We start from the raw sequence: 16,880 nt of genomic DNA, 5'->3' as shown, positions 1-16,880 counted from the left end.
TTTACACTGGATAGATGCCATCCTTGTCTGGCAGGCTAATAGATCAGAAAAAAATGTCTGTGAAAAGATGATTGTGGGAGTGGCTGGGAGTCTGACAATCAGTCCCCCCCTCTCCAGTTTTTAACATAATTGTACATCCTGGTGTTATGGTTTAAATCAGATTTTAAGGAGTCCATTATGATGCATCTGTTTAAAATATCAAGGGGAAGCACAATTCAATAACACTAAATGTACAAGGGTGAGGGCTGCAAATTAATACTGCCGCTCCTGTTTAACTAACTGCCTCTTGTATTAATGCATCTTTGACATACAATTTCACATCGCCGTGGTCCTAAAGAGTGTCATGAACTGTAAATAGTCAGTTTTGCCTTTGAATGTCTTCACATGCCCTCACACGGTCCAGAGCAGACCTGGCGGTCTTACACACAGTAATCCAAGTTTGTTGATTTGAAGTTCAGATTTCAGTCAAGTTATGCTGTAGTTACAGGAAATCAAAATGTTCTGCAGCTATTAGTCTATTTTATACTTAGTGTTGCCATTTATATTACCTGGAGAAATAAACAGATAACAACCCATGCAAATCATTTGTAGAGGAGCTAATTCTATTTCTTCTAAAGCCAATACTAAATCTCTTCCATATGGTTGATACCAAACATTACGATACAGTTGACGAAAACGTGACTCCAATGAAGTCAATGAGTTTTGTGACTGACTTCAGGAGAGCCAAGATTTCATCCATTATCTATCTCTGTAGTGTAGGGCCCAGCTGTGTTACAGTAAAAATAATAAAAATAAAAAAATCCAACAACAAAAGCCTGAAACCATTAATCAACTCAGAAAGATCTGGTTAATGTATTGCAAGATAGGCCTCTGTTGGGTGGTGCGTGCCTTTAAATTCTGCAACCACTTAGAGAAGCCCTGAAAAAGAAGTGACACATGTGCAACCCTGGTCCCTGAGCCCAGACAACATCCATCCTGCCTGCTGCAAGCATCCTGGTCGGCTGTGGCTGTGCTTTTCTTCCTCACCCTTTGAGGCCCTTCTGACAGGCGGACTGCAAACTTTCCTAAGCAGGGCTTGTGTTACTGCCGGTTGCGGCCAGGGATGCAGCTCACGATGTGGGGTACTGAAACGAGTGGGGCTGAAACTGGGTGCAAACAGCAGGAGCTCCCACGGTGCCCCAACGCAGAACCAGACACTTGGCCATCAAGTCTTTCTTGCGGCCATTTAAATATAACATATAGCTGCCTGCTGTGTCTTTTTGTTGGAACGTTACATCACTTGAAGCTGATATAAAAATTCAGTTGCCGAAGTAATGCCACATGATCTTCACCGTCCGCCAGGCTCAATTTAGAAAAAAAAAAAAAAAGTTTCTCTCACCACTGAAACCTGGATCCCGCACACACAAGCATATAATCTGACTCGTGTCCACGAACCCCAGAGAATAAACGGGCTTGTTCACACCATGATATTGCACACGTACTTGTTCAGGCAGAGTGCAGCACGAAATAATAAACCACTGATGAACTGGGAGACTGAATTAGATTTCTAAAGAGCAGATTTAAACATAATGGTGGTGTGGCTCTGCACACCACACCATAAAGAGGGACTTACAAGTGTTGCCAAAAGCCAGAAGATATCACAGTTGATCCTGAAGAGTCATTCAGGAATGCAAAGTATCTCCCAAACCACTTCGTTTCACTTAAAACTCTTCAAAGTAATGTAGGCTTTCACACACTTTAGCATGTGGAAGTCTGTAATGCTTCACTGAGTTTTTAATTCATGTAAGTTTGATGCTTTGATCACACTGCTGCTACACTTTCTGCTTGTGTTTTTGCAGTCTTTACATTATATCTGGTGACAGAAGACTGTAGAGGGCAGAGAAAATAATTATTCAGCTCTCTTGGAAAACTTGCCCGTTTTTGTAGATGTTTCAGAGCTCACATCTTTTTCAATGTAGTAGACAATGTGATGTGTTATTTTTCTTCAGCTTAAAAGGTGCAACTCCTTTCTGTGAACATTATGAGTTGTGGTCATTACCATAAGACTACTGAAGTTTTATATAAAAATCTGAGATGGAAGAAAAGCAAAGTGTTTTTTTTTTTTTTTTTTTTTTTCTATTTATTCAAATATATTTTATTTCTGCATTTTGCCAGTAAAGATATATATAAATTACACAGTAATATCCCCATTCTTTTAATCAGAGGTGATGAATACAAGGGTGTATAAAACACTTCAAGTTTTGAATGAGTGAGATAAATATACATTTTATGCTGTATGGTCTGCACATGCACACAGGTCTAGCCAGCTTTATATTCAAACACAAATGCCTATTTTTGGAAGCCATGCTTAATTTAAGACATTCAAACTAAAGCAAGCACTACACCTACAACTTTCCCATTCGTTCATGTGACTCAAAATAGATCACAATATGTATACAGTTTTTCTTTTTAACCCTCCCTTAATATACAGTGCATGAATCCAAGATTACTAAAATGCAAATTACTTCCAGAATTTTAGAATTTCTACTAAAAAGTACTTCGTGGAATTTTCCTACCCCTCTGGGCGAGAACAACACTGTCTCTCCCTGCTCGTAATACGCCTCTTCGGGGCAGTTTTTGCCTAAGAGCTGCCCGCTCCCGGTCGGGGCCGGTCCGGGACTTGTGGTCCCCGCTCCCAGCCCGGGCTCGAAGAGGAGCCAGGCGTGGGCAGCGAGCCACTCGTATCCCTACGGGAGTTGGCCTTGAACATCAGCCTGGCCACATGAGAATCACTTCTCCTCCTCACCTGCCTACAACGAAACTTGAAGTATTTTCTACCCGCAAATCTGCAGTCAATTTCCCCGTTGTATTATTCTCGTTTCATCCTCCCCCAGACCCCGGGTCAATTTCGGGCGGCTTTGCCAGGCGGCTCCGTTCCCTTCCCGGCGGATCGAGGGTGAACCCCGGCGCAGCGCCCAGCTGCGGCAGCACCGGGCGGGAGCCCGGGAGGTGCCCCCGGGAGGTGCCCCCGCACCCGCCGCCGACCCTGGCGCTGTCCCCGTCCCTGTCCCCTTTCCCGTCCCCATCCCCGCCGCGCTGCCGGCACCAGCCGCGCCTTCTCCTCCCGCACTGCCGAGGGCAAAGGAAAGGATGAACTTACGTGGCTCCTGCGGCGCCACGGAGGGAGGGCGGCCGGGCCCTTGTCCTGCCCTGCCCTGCCCGGCCCTGCCCGGAGCCGCTGCCCGCCCCGCCGGGCGCCTTCCAGCCCAGCTCTCCCCTCATTGTTTTCCCCACTCCATTTCCCTTTTCTTTTTTCATTTTTGCTCTCTCTCTCTTTTCTTTTATTTATTTATTTATTTATTTACACGAAATCGGAAAAAAAAAAAAAAGCCTGCCACCCCCCTCGAAAATAAAAAAAATCAAAAAATCCCCGCAGACTGCTCGTGCCGGGTGGGGGAGCGCCCCCGGCGGCCCGGGGGTGGGCGCTGCGCGCTGCGGGGCCGCCGCATTCCCGCTCCCACAGCGCCGCCTGGCGCCCGGCCCGAGCCGCCTCCAGCCACCAGCCCCGCCACCCGTATTTAGCGCAAGTGCAATCTTTCTTCTTCTTCTTCCTTTTTTTTTTTTTTTTTTTTTCCCCTCTCTCTCTCTCTCCCTTCCCGTCTCTCTCTCTCTCTCTCTTTTTTTTTTTTTTTTTTTTTTTTTTCCTGGATCCTCTTTTAAACCCACTCCACACTGCTTCTCTGTCTATTACATGCTAATTTAATTTTACTATGGACGATATTTTCAGCATTTGCTGAGGACAGTAAATTTTGTAGTTTATGTTATTTCACTTTTTATGACTTTTTAACACTTAATAAAATTTTATTAGAGCACTTTTGTGTTTACAAGGCCACAAAACTCTTGGCAGGTTGTCAGAAGTCCTTTTTATTATGATCCTACTGATATACTGCGAGTAATGAAATAATCATGTCCAGAAATGTATCAAAGGCCAGAGGGATTATCCAATTTAATAGCTCTACAGATGCGCTGCGAGGGATACGGACAGGCAACGCGTCGACAGGCTAAAAAGCCTGTGCGAGGAGGAGGCAGACCTGCTTAATTTCTTTACCATTTTGGGCTGGTTCTGTGCTGTCCTAAAGGCAACCGCGCCGTCATGTGACTGCGGTCGGCTTCAATAAAAATGGATTTATTCTGTTGCAAAAAGCTGTTTTCTTTTTATTCTTCTTCGCTATGCATTCAGTGCTGCTGTGCTTGCTCTGGTCTTTCCACTGCTTGCAACATTCATTAAAATACAGTTTGCTGGAAAAAATCCAGTGTCATAGTGCCATTGTGCAGTAAACAGTGGCTTTGGGCACTAGGATCTAGTCTTGCAGCCAAAAAGAATAAATAAATAAATAAATAAAAAAGCAGAGGCAGAACAAGCTGGTGAGAATGAATACAAGCAAGACATTTTACAGTCTTCTGTGCAATGATTGCTTTTTGCTTTGTCTTTGAAAGGGTACAGTTGCAGGAGCGCTCTCGTTTGTGCATGTGCCCTCGTTCCACAATGGGCTGTTTTTCTGCACTGCTGTCTGCGCTATAGCCTGAGATACTGCAGCTGTTTTTAAGGTCATTTCCTTTTATTTTAAATAATTGTTCATTTAACATATGTTGTTAAACTCATTCTTGCGTCAAAAGGAGGCGATTATACTTCCTGACCCTGAAAGCAAGGTGGGTAGCTTTGTTTTATAATTAAATTTGCTGTGTTCAATTTCATATTTTTCTTTCTCTGCTGTTTCCTAAAGAGCATGCCAAAAAACATAAAAGGGAGCAATGATACCAGGAACATTTCAGTGCCAGTCTTGCCTCTTTAACATGCTTTTTCCAAACTTTCAAGCTTCACAGGGACACCACAAAGACATATTTTCATCATTCCACAATTAATTGTTAAACGCACTGTGATTGAAAACCTGCCCCACGAAAGCCTGCAGCGAGACTGTATTTCCACATTTCTAAGGTAGCATGAGGACTTTTCTCTTCCAACACAAACATATGTAGCATATTTCAAGGTAGCCCATGATACTGCCAATAGGCATTTCTTTAAAAGAAAGCAGGTACTATCTGTGTATTAAAAAAAAACATTTGAAGAATTCACAGAGACTTTGCAAACAGACCTGAAGACAAAGTTTGAAGTGACCAGAGAATTTACCTTCAAAATCATGACAATATAATGGTGGACCACATTTTGATATATTTATTCATATTGTGATTCTGCCTCACTCTTGGAAGAGTGCCTCCAAAAGCAATGGGGCTTCTGGAGGAATTAAAATAATGTACAGTGTTAGTAAATACACCAGAAGCTGACCCAGGAGAAGTACTGTAAATCATTTGATGCAGTCTTGCTTCAGGACAGAAGTTTTGTTTTTCCAGAACAATATCATCTACTGTAAATCATATGTTTGCAGGTCAAGGTCAATTTAAACTTTTTAAACCTATAACAGCCATCAAATCAGAAACCTGCAGGATGAAATGATGTGGTAAAAAAGGTGATGGACTGGAAATTGTTAACCTTGGAAGAGGAGCATTCGCAATTGTTCTTTGGAGAGAAAGAAAAAACTGAGAAACTCCTTGAATATAAATATGTATACATGCTACAGATTGTTTCATCACGGAAGCATCAAAGTAATTTAACCCTTTCCTAGGTGATTGAGTTTTCTTCTTAACCAGCAGAAGTGGCACAAGGAAGCAAGTATGCCATCATCATGGAGAAAAAGCAGAAGGACAGGATGCAGGAACCATGCCTGGGCTGGCACCTGTGCAAGGCTGGCAGGATTGTCCTGGATGAAAGTGAACAACCTCAGTGGAGTAATGTGAGGGACTAGCATGACTAGGGATGGTCTTAATCCCTTTGGGGACAAAGACTGGCCCCACAAGAGGTCCATCAGATGCCAACGGGCACTGTCAGGTCACTTCTGTGGGGAGGAACGTTCCCCTCCACCAAGGATGGCTGAAAGATGAGACTAGAGACATGGGGAATGTGTGTACGGGGGGAAGCCTGCAGTCACTCTGTTAGTGTATTTACACATAACCTCTGTCTATGTCTTGGTATTCTCTTTAATAGGTGATCAAGCAGGTTGCACCTGTGAAACACAGCATACTCTAGGCACATATCACAGTGCTGAACCTACTGGCAATCTGGTGGAAATGAGAAGATACATACTGATCATTGTAAGAGGCCGAATCCTAGATCTATTTGGGTCATGGAACTTTTGCCATTGTCTACAATGAGACAATGTTATTCTGTTTTAATTTTTAAAAGCATTTCTCTGTGAGCTTTGTAGTGACTTTCTAATATCAACCAGTACAAAGCTGGACTATGGTATGCTGTGGACTGAGAGAATGATTAGTAGTAATTTAACACTATCATATGCATGGTTACCACAGCCAGTTTTATAAAACAACTGTGAAAACGATAAATTCTGAAAATCAATCCAGAATTTTTTAGGTAAAGAAGACAAGATGCTCTGTGAGAGTTGTTTGGGCTTTAGCCACAGAACTCGTATTGATTAGAGTTGAATTTGTGCAGCTAAATTTCATTCTGATTTCTGAAAATAAATTTAAGTATGATGATGGAGTCACAAAGTCAAGTATATTCACTTCTGGAATCTCTTAAAGGGACTTCAATTAGGACTTTAATTTTCTTTTACCAAAACTGCCTGCAAAACAAGTGATAAGTACTTTTGGGGGGCTTTTATTTTTATTTTTATTTTTTATTTTTATTTTTATTTTTACTTTTATTTTTATTTCTTTTTAGGGAAACCATTTATTTGCTGAAAACTGCCATTTCGCAAGTCAGGTGAAAATATAATGAAAAATATGGGTCCTTCAAAGCAACGAAAACATTTCCAGGGACCTGGTTACTATAACTTGAGAAGGAAGGCCTGGTTCATATAGGTTAGAAATCGTTATACTCCCCTGATATTCAGGAGTCCACAAGCCAAACCCTTTTTCTGTAGGTTCAGATATGGACTGGAGCCCACAGTTGCCACCTCCCAAATGAATGCCCAATGCCTAGGTGGTGGGGTCTTGCAAAACAGGCCTCCCAGTGAGGACTCTCAGGAAGTGCCCAAGGGAAGACGAAATCACAGCAAAGTTTAAATAAACAGTCCCATGATTTTTTATCAAAATCCCTGAAGTTTGGTGGCTACATTGCTGGGGAGTTAGTCTGGAACTGTGACTAGATCATTAGATTGGAAAAAATGCACATTTCTATCAAAACTTTAACCTTTTCTTTCCTATGTAGTCATCTAATACAGAGATTAGTATACTGCAGATGTATAAGAGGACAGAGATAAATGAAGATAATGATTTAAAATTAAAGTTTATAAAAATAAGACAGTTGAAATGGTACCTGCATTGTAGTTTTAGTACAGTTTAATGGGCATATGCCAATGAGCACTGTGCCTCTGTGTCCAAACTGATAGATGTCCCCCATAAAAGCTTTCCTGAGAAGAAAGTCAGATAAGTGAAACACGGTAGAAAAATAGCTGTAGTTTCTGCAGCTATAGGTTATTCAATCAATGCAACTCCTATCTAACTTGATACTATCCGTGTCCTTGGATTTTCTTTCTGAACTCTAATCTAAAGCACTATCTGGATCCAAAATTCCTCTGATGAGTGAGGTAATTTTGAATGTCCAGAAACCCTTTCCAGGGAGTAAGTGGTAGCTCCAGTCTATGAGTTTTACATCTGAGACCAGAAAGGGATAGCATTTATGATCGTCTAGACAAAGCTTGGAGTTTTCTTTCTTGCTTAGTAGCGTAGTTATCACTTATAATGTAATGTAGTTTGTGTTCTTAAGCTGAGAGGTGGTTATGGAATCATTTCATTCTTTATTGTTTTGGCTTAGTCCCATTTTTCTTTTCCATTGCTTGCACTACACACACACACATATGTATCTTATTACTAGTTCTCAAGAAAATGTTAACATTTCTTTAGTGTATTTCCTGGTATCTTACAGAGACGACTTCATAAATGGTGAACGTAGCAATACAGAAACAGTCTAACATGACTGCCTCAAAGCACCCAACTCAGCATAACTACAGAGCTGCAGTGCTTAGCCATAGGAATTATAAGCAGCAAACACAAATGGAGAACTTCCTACTTTATACTAGAAACCCCTACCAGACTGCTGTATTCACCCTGCTGAGCATTTAGGGATTAGGGGTTCAACACTCCTGTGAAAGCTATGCATGTACCCTGTGAAAGCTATGCATGAGGCAGAGCCTTCCCTTTGTCTCTGTACTGGAGGGGCAGCTCTGCCACCCCTGGGGTAGCTGGGGCCAGGATTTCAAGCATCATTGCATTGACCCAAATTCTGCCTTTAAGGGAACACGACACAGACTGCCAGTAGCCCACCCTGGTCTCAGACCACATTGTGTCATCTCCCCCTCTCCTTTTCCCACTCCCAGCCATGCTGCTGGGGTGGTTTGCAGGGGAGGGGGAGGGCTGCTACCACCTGCGGGCCTTCTTCTCCCTCCTGACCTCTGGTGTGCAGTGCTTTCCTGATGCACTCTGAAGCAAGGCTGAGCAGATATTATATCTGTCATATAGATGACAGATACCAGGATCTTAAAATACTGTTTAGAAGTGCTGTAGCAAGGAATATGTTATACTGCAAAAGCTATTTAAAAGTTTCTCATCTAAACAAGGACTGTCTCCAAGAAGAGTCCCATACATAATATTACACTGTAATCATTAGCTTTAAAAATTATTACAAACAAAATAAAACTCAACACATCAAAATGGATTTGGGCTATGTGACCATTCAAAGCTTATTAAAACAACAAACTTAAGCAGGAATGCTTAAAACTCAGCATGTGTCCATGTGCCAGTTTGATGTAAAAAAGACTCCAGAGGCTTTCTTGAGCCTTTCATGAATTATTCCCCAGACTCCAATGCTGGCCAAAACAGGGCCATCACTTGGCCCCAGTTCCCTCCCTCCATGTGATCTGTCTTTTCACAGAAGATTCAAACCTGACAGTCTTTCTTTTCAAACAGATACTCTTGGCAGCTCTATTTTCCTTGGGGAAATCTAGCGTCTTTATCTTCATTCACACTTAAAAAAGGTTTGGTTTGCAGTGCTTTAACACTTCAAGTAATATGGACTTTTTTTGCTGCATAGCATAAGCTCAGAGCCTTTTCTCTTAGAGTGAAGGTCTGCTAGGGCACATCTACACCACAGTGTGCTGCAACAGCCCCTAAAGTAGCATCATATAGAACGGCTTTGCTACAGTGGCCCTTTCTCAAGGAAAATAACCATTTTGCTGAATTAATATAGTCAAGACCTTTTTTGCTGAATTAATATAGTCTCCACCTTTTTCAGAAACATAAGTGAAAAACTGTCGTCCTAGTTTCATAGACCATTCACACATCTTAGCCCAAGCATCTCATTCACTAGGGGTAAACAAGAATACTTTTTGCAAAATGGTTGCCCATAAAGTGAAAAGGTCACAGCAATATGTGTTGAATGGGTCAAGTGCGGTAAAGGCCTAAATGGTGATGTCCAAACAAGCAGTGCCTGTTGTAGGAATGGGAGTCAAATGGGAGGGGTAAAGAGGAAGCAAGAGAATGAAGGTTACATCCTTCCTAGTCATTCTTTATCTTTCCACAAAGTAAGTTTGGCTCAAGGAACAGAAAAGGTTTTGGTCAGTTTTTAGACAAGTTGAATTGATTCTTCTGTGAATAAAAGTTTTGGCAATTCATCCAGCAGGACAACTTTGCACATCAGGTTTCTGTAATTTAAGCGACATCCTTTTTATCACAATGACATTGAACCAACCTGGAAAATGTTTCAAAATACTAAATCCTTCAAGCTTGATATTTGGAATGGGGTCCTCTTTCAGAATTGGAATTTTCACATCACTGATGACATCTTTGTATTATGGAGACCCTTATCTTTCATTCTAATGATATTGCATAGACCTGCCTTTGTCACACACTGAAGACCTGTGAAAAAGTGATGCAGTGAATTTTCTCACTGGGACATAAGGAAAAGATGTCTCCTGGACACCCTTTGTTTTTGTTGTCGATTTTTTTTTTTTAATTCTACAAAATCTTGTTTCAAAACACAAGATAATTCAAAACAGATGAATTTGTATTAGGAAGATGTTTTAAAAGTCGGTATCACAGGGAGAAGGTGATCCTAAAGGTGGATCAGATATACTACTTATTTTAAAAGTATTTGAAAAATTAGCTTCTGTTTTGTTCACATTATTTGCATGTCTTCACTGTTTCAAATTACTCCTGTTCAGTCTTCAGCCATTTCCCTGTAGGCTAACATTGATACAGTGAACGTATATCGGTTTAACAGCATATTCTTTTAAAAATGCTGTAAGAGCCAGATAAGGCCCAACCCATTGCATACAGAAAGCTAATAAAAGCTTTTCATCCACTTCTAAAGCATTTGAACTGGTTGGTTCCATAGTGAATACTAGCGAAGAATATGAAGATGAGTGGTTTCTTCTGATTTCCCACAAGCTTTGTGTAATTTAAAGAGTACTCCCAGTTAAGCTTGTACTCACTATGGCAGTAGGTGTGTGTACGCTCCTCACAAAAGACACACGAGATAGGATACTTTGTAGAGAGTGAGAAGTCTCTAAAATTGCCCCCAGTTCCATAAGGAACATACTTTGACGTGAAAGCAGTGCCTTTTATTTAAAGTAATCAAATCAGTCTGTGGAGAAAAGAGGGTCCATTTTTAGTGTTAGTCCATTCTTAAATGTTTTTGGTAGGTAATACACCTGGGGTGAACCCCCTGCACTACAGAAGATGCAACAAATGTTCCAGACATTCAATTTAATCAAAATATCAAATACCTTTCACTGCAGTCCAGTTAACTTTTGTAAACTAAACAAATACTCATGAGAGTTTCCTTGCAAGATGGGCAGTGGATATATAAACACACTTTGTAGGCTGAATCCTTTTCCACTAACGTGCTTTGTTTGTGGCCCAGTAAAAAATTGGAGAGGGGAGGGTGGAAGGGTCAGCTGCTGCCCGACATCTAAAATCTTTATCAGTACCAGCAACCCCTCTGTTGGTGTCAGTGATTTGTGGTATTGTTGTTTATCTGTGTATCACTCACTTGGACGCACTGTTTAGATCCAAAGGTCTCAAGACCATTTGCAATCTCTCCTCAGCTTGCTGTACCAGACAGGGCAGACATCTGGCTGTCAGTTATAATTGCGTCCTGCACCAGAAGTTGTTTTTAAATACTCTTGCTTCCCTTTGAACGCAGAACTGTGATGCACAACAGTTTCAAGCCATTACTGCAAGAGGCAAAGTCAATCCACGGCTTTAGACTAGTTTGAAACAAGATTTATGAGAGATGGTAGGAAGGGGGGCCATTTTACAAAAGGGTGGCTGTTTTAGCCTGCTTGGCTTTTAATGATACAGCAGTTTCCTTTCCAGCCCATACAACTTATTCTTTGAACACTGACAGAAATAGTGCATCAGAAAAGTATTTTTGTGGTGTTGCCATGTTTACTGTTTCCTGTTGTCTTTCTTTGGAAGTATTTTAACAGAAATTAGGACTTCACATAAAAACTCTACAGGCTGTGGGATGAAAGGATTTACTATTAGGTTTCCTTCTCACTCAAACATGGTGGACTGTGATTTAAACCCTACAGACTCATGACAGGATATGATGCCAATTAAAAGCACAAAACCTAATTTTTTGACAGAATAATCACATAATCCCCTTTCTATTATCTGGCTAAAGGGTTATTGACAGCACCTTTATTTCTCAGCCCAAAACTTGGATTTATTAGGCTAACAAACTGCTCTTGTTTAAGTTATATGGGCCAATGAATATTGTTGAATGTCCAGGCGCAGGACTGCATTCAATATTGTAAAGGGATGTTTTTCCCCTGGTAATTGTCACACTGGGTCAAGAATGCACAGAAATGTAAGTGGGCAGCTGGTTTTGGTTGAAAGTAGAGTTCTGATTTGCTTTTTAATACCAAATCAATTATAAAGTAATTTAATAACGAATCTTATAAAGTGAAGCATTATAGAGAAAAATTCAGCTGGAGTCTCTTCTGAGCTTTGAATTCAGATTGCATGGAATACATAGGAAGTTTGTTCAAAAAACACTGCTGCATTAGATGCAAGATGATCTGTTCTGCCTCTTTGAGCTGCCAGTCTGTCTGCTTGAGCCTAATATGTGATCTGCCTTGTTTTGTCAAGGCAAGAATTTCGCTAAGATGCTGATGCACCCTTAGATGTGAACTATCTGTCTCCCCCTCTGACACCTGATCTGACACCAGCTCAGATCCAGAGGCTGGTATTCATAGCTTCTGTTCAGCCCCTGGTGGACTGAGTTCTATATTACATATGGTTTTTCCCAGAAATGTTTCATTTACTCACATTTTGTGCAGTGGTGTCATAAATGGGGAGGAAGCACTCTCTGTCTCAGCCACATGCATGCTTACACAAACTGGAGCCGGCAATTTCCCTAATCACTAAAATCCCTTCTTCCCACATGTAAGTTGTTAACCTTCATTACATCCCCAAGGGGACATATATTAAGCAGAGGCCTGTTAAAATGAAAATAACCATCCCTCCAAATTGCCAAATCATCATATTATGAAGCCCCCTTCTTATAAAGCAAGGTTCATAATTTGCAGTGCCAGGCTAATTCCCGCTCAGAGTTGGACGCAATTATTTCTGCTATATGGCTTTATTTTCAAAAATACCTTATTGGCTTCTGCAGCATCACAACAGTACATATTGTGTTCAATTTTAAAATCACGAGTTTTAAGATGGAGGTACACCTTACAGTTATTAGAAAATTCACACAGAGACTGCTTTCACATGTATACATACATTGTTTGCTTTGAGCGTCAAAGTTAATTTTTACCCTGTGTGTTTTCCAGATGCACATAGGACTTTCCCCTCATTTCCTGTCTCATTCCTAATCTAAAATCTATTGCCATTTCATAATAATTAGAAAAAGAGCTAGGCTGCTGAGTGAGCAGAGGAACTCCGATGCCGAGGTGGGTGTGCACGCCTGTCCAAACCACAATTTTATTGCTGTTGTGACTGCAAAATGGTGGTTCCTAGGCTTTGATGAGCAGGGACCAGTAATATGCTCCTCGTGTAGTCATGAAAAATGCCCTTGCCTCATCTAAAGGAAGGCTGACTTCTCTCGCCTGTGCTTGCCTTTGTGTGTGTCTCAGTGCTTTCACAGCCCTCACTTGCCTCGGGACTGCCCATAATTCCTCCGAGATCTGCAAAGCCACCAAATGCAGATTTCAAATTTAGAGTTCCTCAGGAGTAGTTATGGTGCTGCGTGCATGACACACAGCCCCAAATGGTGAGAGGACAAAATCACAGTGATTTTGTGTCTTATGTGTTTATTAATAGAGGACCAAATGTCACACAAGCAGCAGTCCCAGGACCAGTTTGTATGGAGAATGAATGTTTTGCTAGTGAATAAATGGTCCCTCCAGATCAAGGTTGAGGTCATTGGCAAGATCTAGGTGTTAGTTCACTCTAAAGCTATGTGCACATATGAATAAAGAAGGCAATACTTGGACTGTCAGTATGTCTCTTTCATAAGTGATGAGTTCAGCTTTTTTTTTTTTTTTTTTTTTTTTTCCTAATATTTGGATAAAAACTGTTCATCCCAAACTTTGGTGTAAATACATTGCTGGCAAAATAGCAGCCCTGGCAGGCAATGACCTTGGGCTACCACTAGCTAGGTGTCAAAGAGCACAACAAAAGAAGGTTAGGAAAATGCTAACTAAATGGAAATTGTCTGTGATTACCCACAGCAGGATGAGCCCCCTCTTTTGCCTGTAAAGAAATAATTTCCTTTCATCCAGGTACACAGCTACTGTGGTATGTTAGAGAAGGCAGCTTCACAGTGTGCCAGTAAACATGGATGATACAGAAATATGCTAGCAGTTGAGAACCTTTGTTTAGTTTCCCCTGGTATAAAATAGATCCACAGCAACAGTATTTATAGTCTATGCAACAATACTATTTTCTCTCTTTGGTTTGCAAGGGCTGTAAACAAACAAACAAACAAACAAACAAACAAAACCTAAGCCATTAAATCCAGGAATAACAAGGCTCTTAAAGCTGGTTTTATTGTACTGGTGTAGGTAAAAGCTTTACAGTTTTTGATCTGCGGGTGTTAAATATTCCGTCTGAGCCAGGATTCCTGCTTGGATGTTATTTATCTCTGAATCTTGGGAAAGGAAGGGAGCAGACAGATGTCCTTAAACTGCGGGCACCACCTGCCGGCTGGCGCGGCGCAGGGTGCGGAGCTGGGGCCCCCGCTGCGGGTCCCCCCCACCAGCAGCCCCCACGCGCATGGAGATGGATTTGTATTTTGACGAAAATGAAATGAAATGGTCCCCAGTGTTTTGGTTTTACTGACTTCTAAGCGCTCAAGCCAAGTGTTATCCAATTTTTCCCATACAATCTGTTTGGAGAGCTAGCAGTGCATTTCAAAATGGCTTATTTTGATGACATGGTCATAATTCTAAATAATTTGATTTCCAAATATATACATCATATTGTGGCCTTGCCAGAAAATCATTCTATTGAAAGACTTCCATCTTAAGATTTAGACCAAATACAGGAGAAGTGATTACATGATCTAAATACCTTTCTGGGGGAAGGGGTGGGGGGTGTGCTGCTGTTTGCTGGGGAAAAAAAAAAAAAAAAAAAAGATAAACAAAGAAAGTATTTTCCAAAACCAAAAGCTTTTTTTTCTGGCGGTCATGAACTGGAGACATTGCGGGTACTGTCAAAAATCTAAGGAGGAAATGAAAAATAGCACTTGCTCCTTTTGAATGCGTGTGTGTGTTTTCTTTTCTTGATGGCTGGAGGAAAGGAGGCTGCATTTTAACAAGGTTTTTCAGTGCACTAGAAAATGCAGAAACATATCATAATTCCCTGGTTCATTCAGACTGAAAAATCAGAGAGTATGTTTAACATACAGGAACTATGTGTGTGTGTATGTAGCTTGCATCTGCAAAGCAGAACTTCCATGTATAGATGTACGTATGGCGGAATTTAAATCTTCAGTCTCCAATAAAATTGTATTCTGTAATAAAACTGCTGCACCTTGACTCCAGACTACACTGAATCCCAAATTAAACACCCCATTTACTCTACTGTAACAAGCAGAAAGGTTTGCAATGGTGAACACTATTACAGACAGGAAAGGCATATTATCATTCTCTTTACCTTCTGTACATATGATAGCAACACCTAAACAGCCCCTGTGAGTCATATTTTTCTCTAGTTCCTGGCTCCTCTTACAAGAAAGAATTGATGAAGGGAAAAGGTGGATTGAAATGTGATATTTAATTTCACATCACTCCCTTAATTATTTAGCTAGCTGGACAGACAACTCCAGCAGTTTAAAAGCAAGCAGGTAGCATATTTTACTACAAAATGTCTTCCTGGATTTCATGAATAACTCAGTGTCATAAACAGAAACAGCTGGCATGCTGAAGGCTGTGTAGATTTCTTTATGCATTATATATAATGTAGATTCTTTCCACATAATGCACATGAACTATCCTATTCATATCAATGTTTGTTGCCCACAAATACCACTAAATAATATACCAGGGATATAAAATTAGGAGACTTAAACTTGTTAATGCAGGTTATATATCAGAATCCCATTGTTTAGTGGCGACTTGTCTATTGTTTAAAGGTCTAGCAATTTCAGATGCAAACTGTTCTCTGGTGCTAATTTTCCTATCTTTCTCTAGGAGAGTCATTAGAATTTTGATGCTTTTTTATTTTTATTTTTTATTCCTGAGGTTATTAAATCTGAAATTAGAGCTCACTGAGGGTAAAAGGAGGAGAGAAAGCCTGTTAACGCTGCTTTGTCATGTCAAGCAGAGTGCAGGCAGGCATAGCACACTGTCTGGGGCTGGGCTGAAGGATTTCAGCTGTCCTCTGGAGGCAGCTACCCTCTAGTGGACTGATGGGGAATTTTATTCCCCTTTTCAAGCCCGATCCTGGTCTTCATTTGTTAAATACAAGGTACCTTCTCCAAGGATATTCTTGGCTATTAACCTTCATGCATGAGACAGGAGCTGAAAGTTAATAAAATATTTCTAATCAACTGTGGTGATACGAGGCATGGAGAAGTCACACTAGTCAGCCAAGAATGTGAATCCCCAGGCCTCTCACAGTTGAGGTTAATCTGAAGGAAGTTACAAGTTTGAAGTTGTTTTAGATCAGATGTCTAAGGCGAAGAAGAAGGGCTTCATTCCCAGACATCTGATCTAAACCCTTTGAGCCTTGGGAATTTTGACTCCAGATGCAGGTTCCAGCTCTGCAGATGATCCTTATCTTTAATGGGACCAACTCAAACAGCCACACGTAGATTTGTTGCCATTTTAAAGGACCCAGCAAAATAAGTTGGCTCTCAGCCTGTAGCTTTGGGGAAGTCAGTCCATGAGCACAAGCAGTCTGAGTTTGGCTCATCTCTGTTTAAAAGTGGAGTAACCTAAGAAAAAGAAACAGGTTGGGGAGTTGGAAAGATGAAGAATATAGAAGGATGTGACTGAATTAGAAGGACTTTGTTTGTTTGTTTGTTTGTTTTCTGGGCCATGGAGGGCATTGTGCAGCATTACTGGGCTAGAGAATCTATTAGCATCTACTGTAAGTTTTGTTCCAAGGGATCGGATTTCTGGAGCCTGAGACCAGTTACGATACATCAGAGGAAGCCTCGTAATAGGAAGCTTTATTGCCTCTGCTAAGTGAGCCAAAAGTCAGGGGCTTTCCCTTGTAAGCACAAGGCTGGGAAGGGGGGTGGGAGGTTTTTTTTTTTTTCCTTTTTGCCTGATGTGTTTCATCCTTCCCCACCTCCGACATCAAAGTGTTTG

At 41.0% G+C, this 16,880-nt stretch overlaps 1 long non-coding RNA gene across 3 annotated transcripts in view; it reads right to left on the bottom strand.

Moving 5' to 3' along the window:
* Positions 1-16,880, bottom strand: part of LOC311438588 — a 118,491-nt gene that overhangs the window by 47,041 nt on the left and 54,570 nt on the right. Inside the window, exon 1 of one of the 3 annotated variants that reach the window (XR_014694193.1) lies at positions 3,140-3,218. The exons of the other annotated variants lie outside the window; for them this stretch is intronic. This is a non-coding gene — a long non-coding RNA (uncharacterized lncRNA). Of the gene's footprint in view, positions 1-3,139; positions 3,219-16,880 lie in introns of those variants that run through there. 3 annotated transcript variants of the gene reach the window in all.

The sequence above is a fragment of the Aythya ferina genome (genome assembly GCF_964211825.1).
Source record: "Aythya ferina genome assembly, chromosome: 6".
In the NCBI taxonomy this organism is placed as follows: Eukaryota; Metazoa; Chordata; class Aves; order Anseriformes; family Anatidae; genus Aythya; species Aythya ferina.
This window is presented reverse-complemented; position numbering and strand designations above follow the sequence as displayed.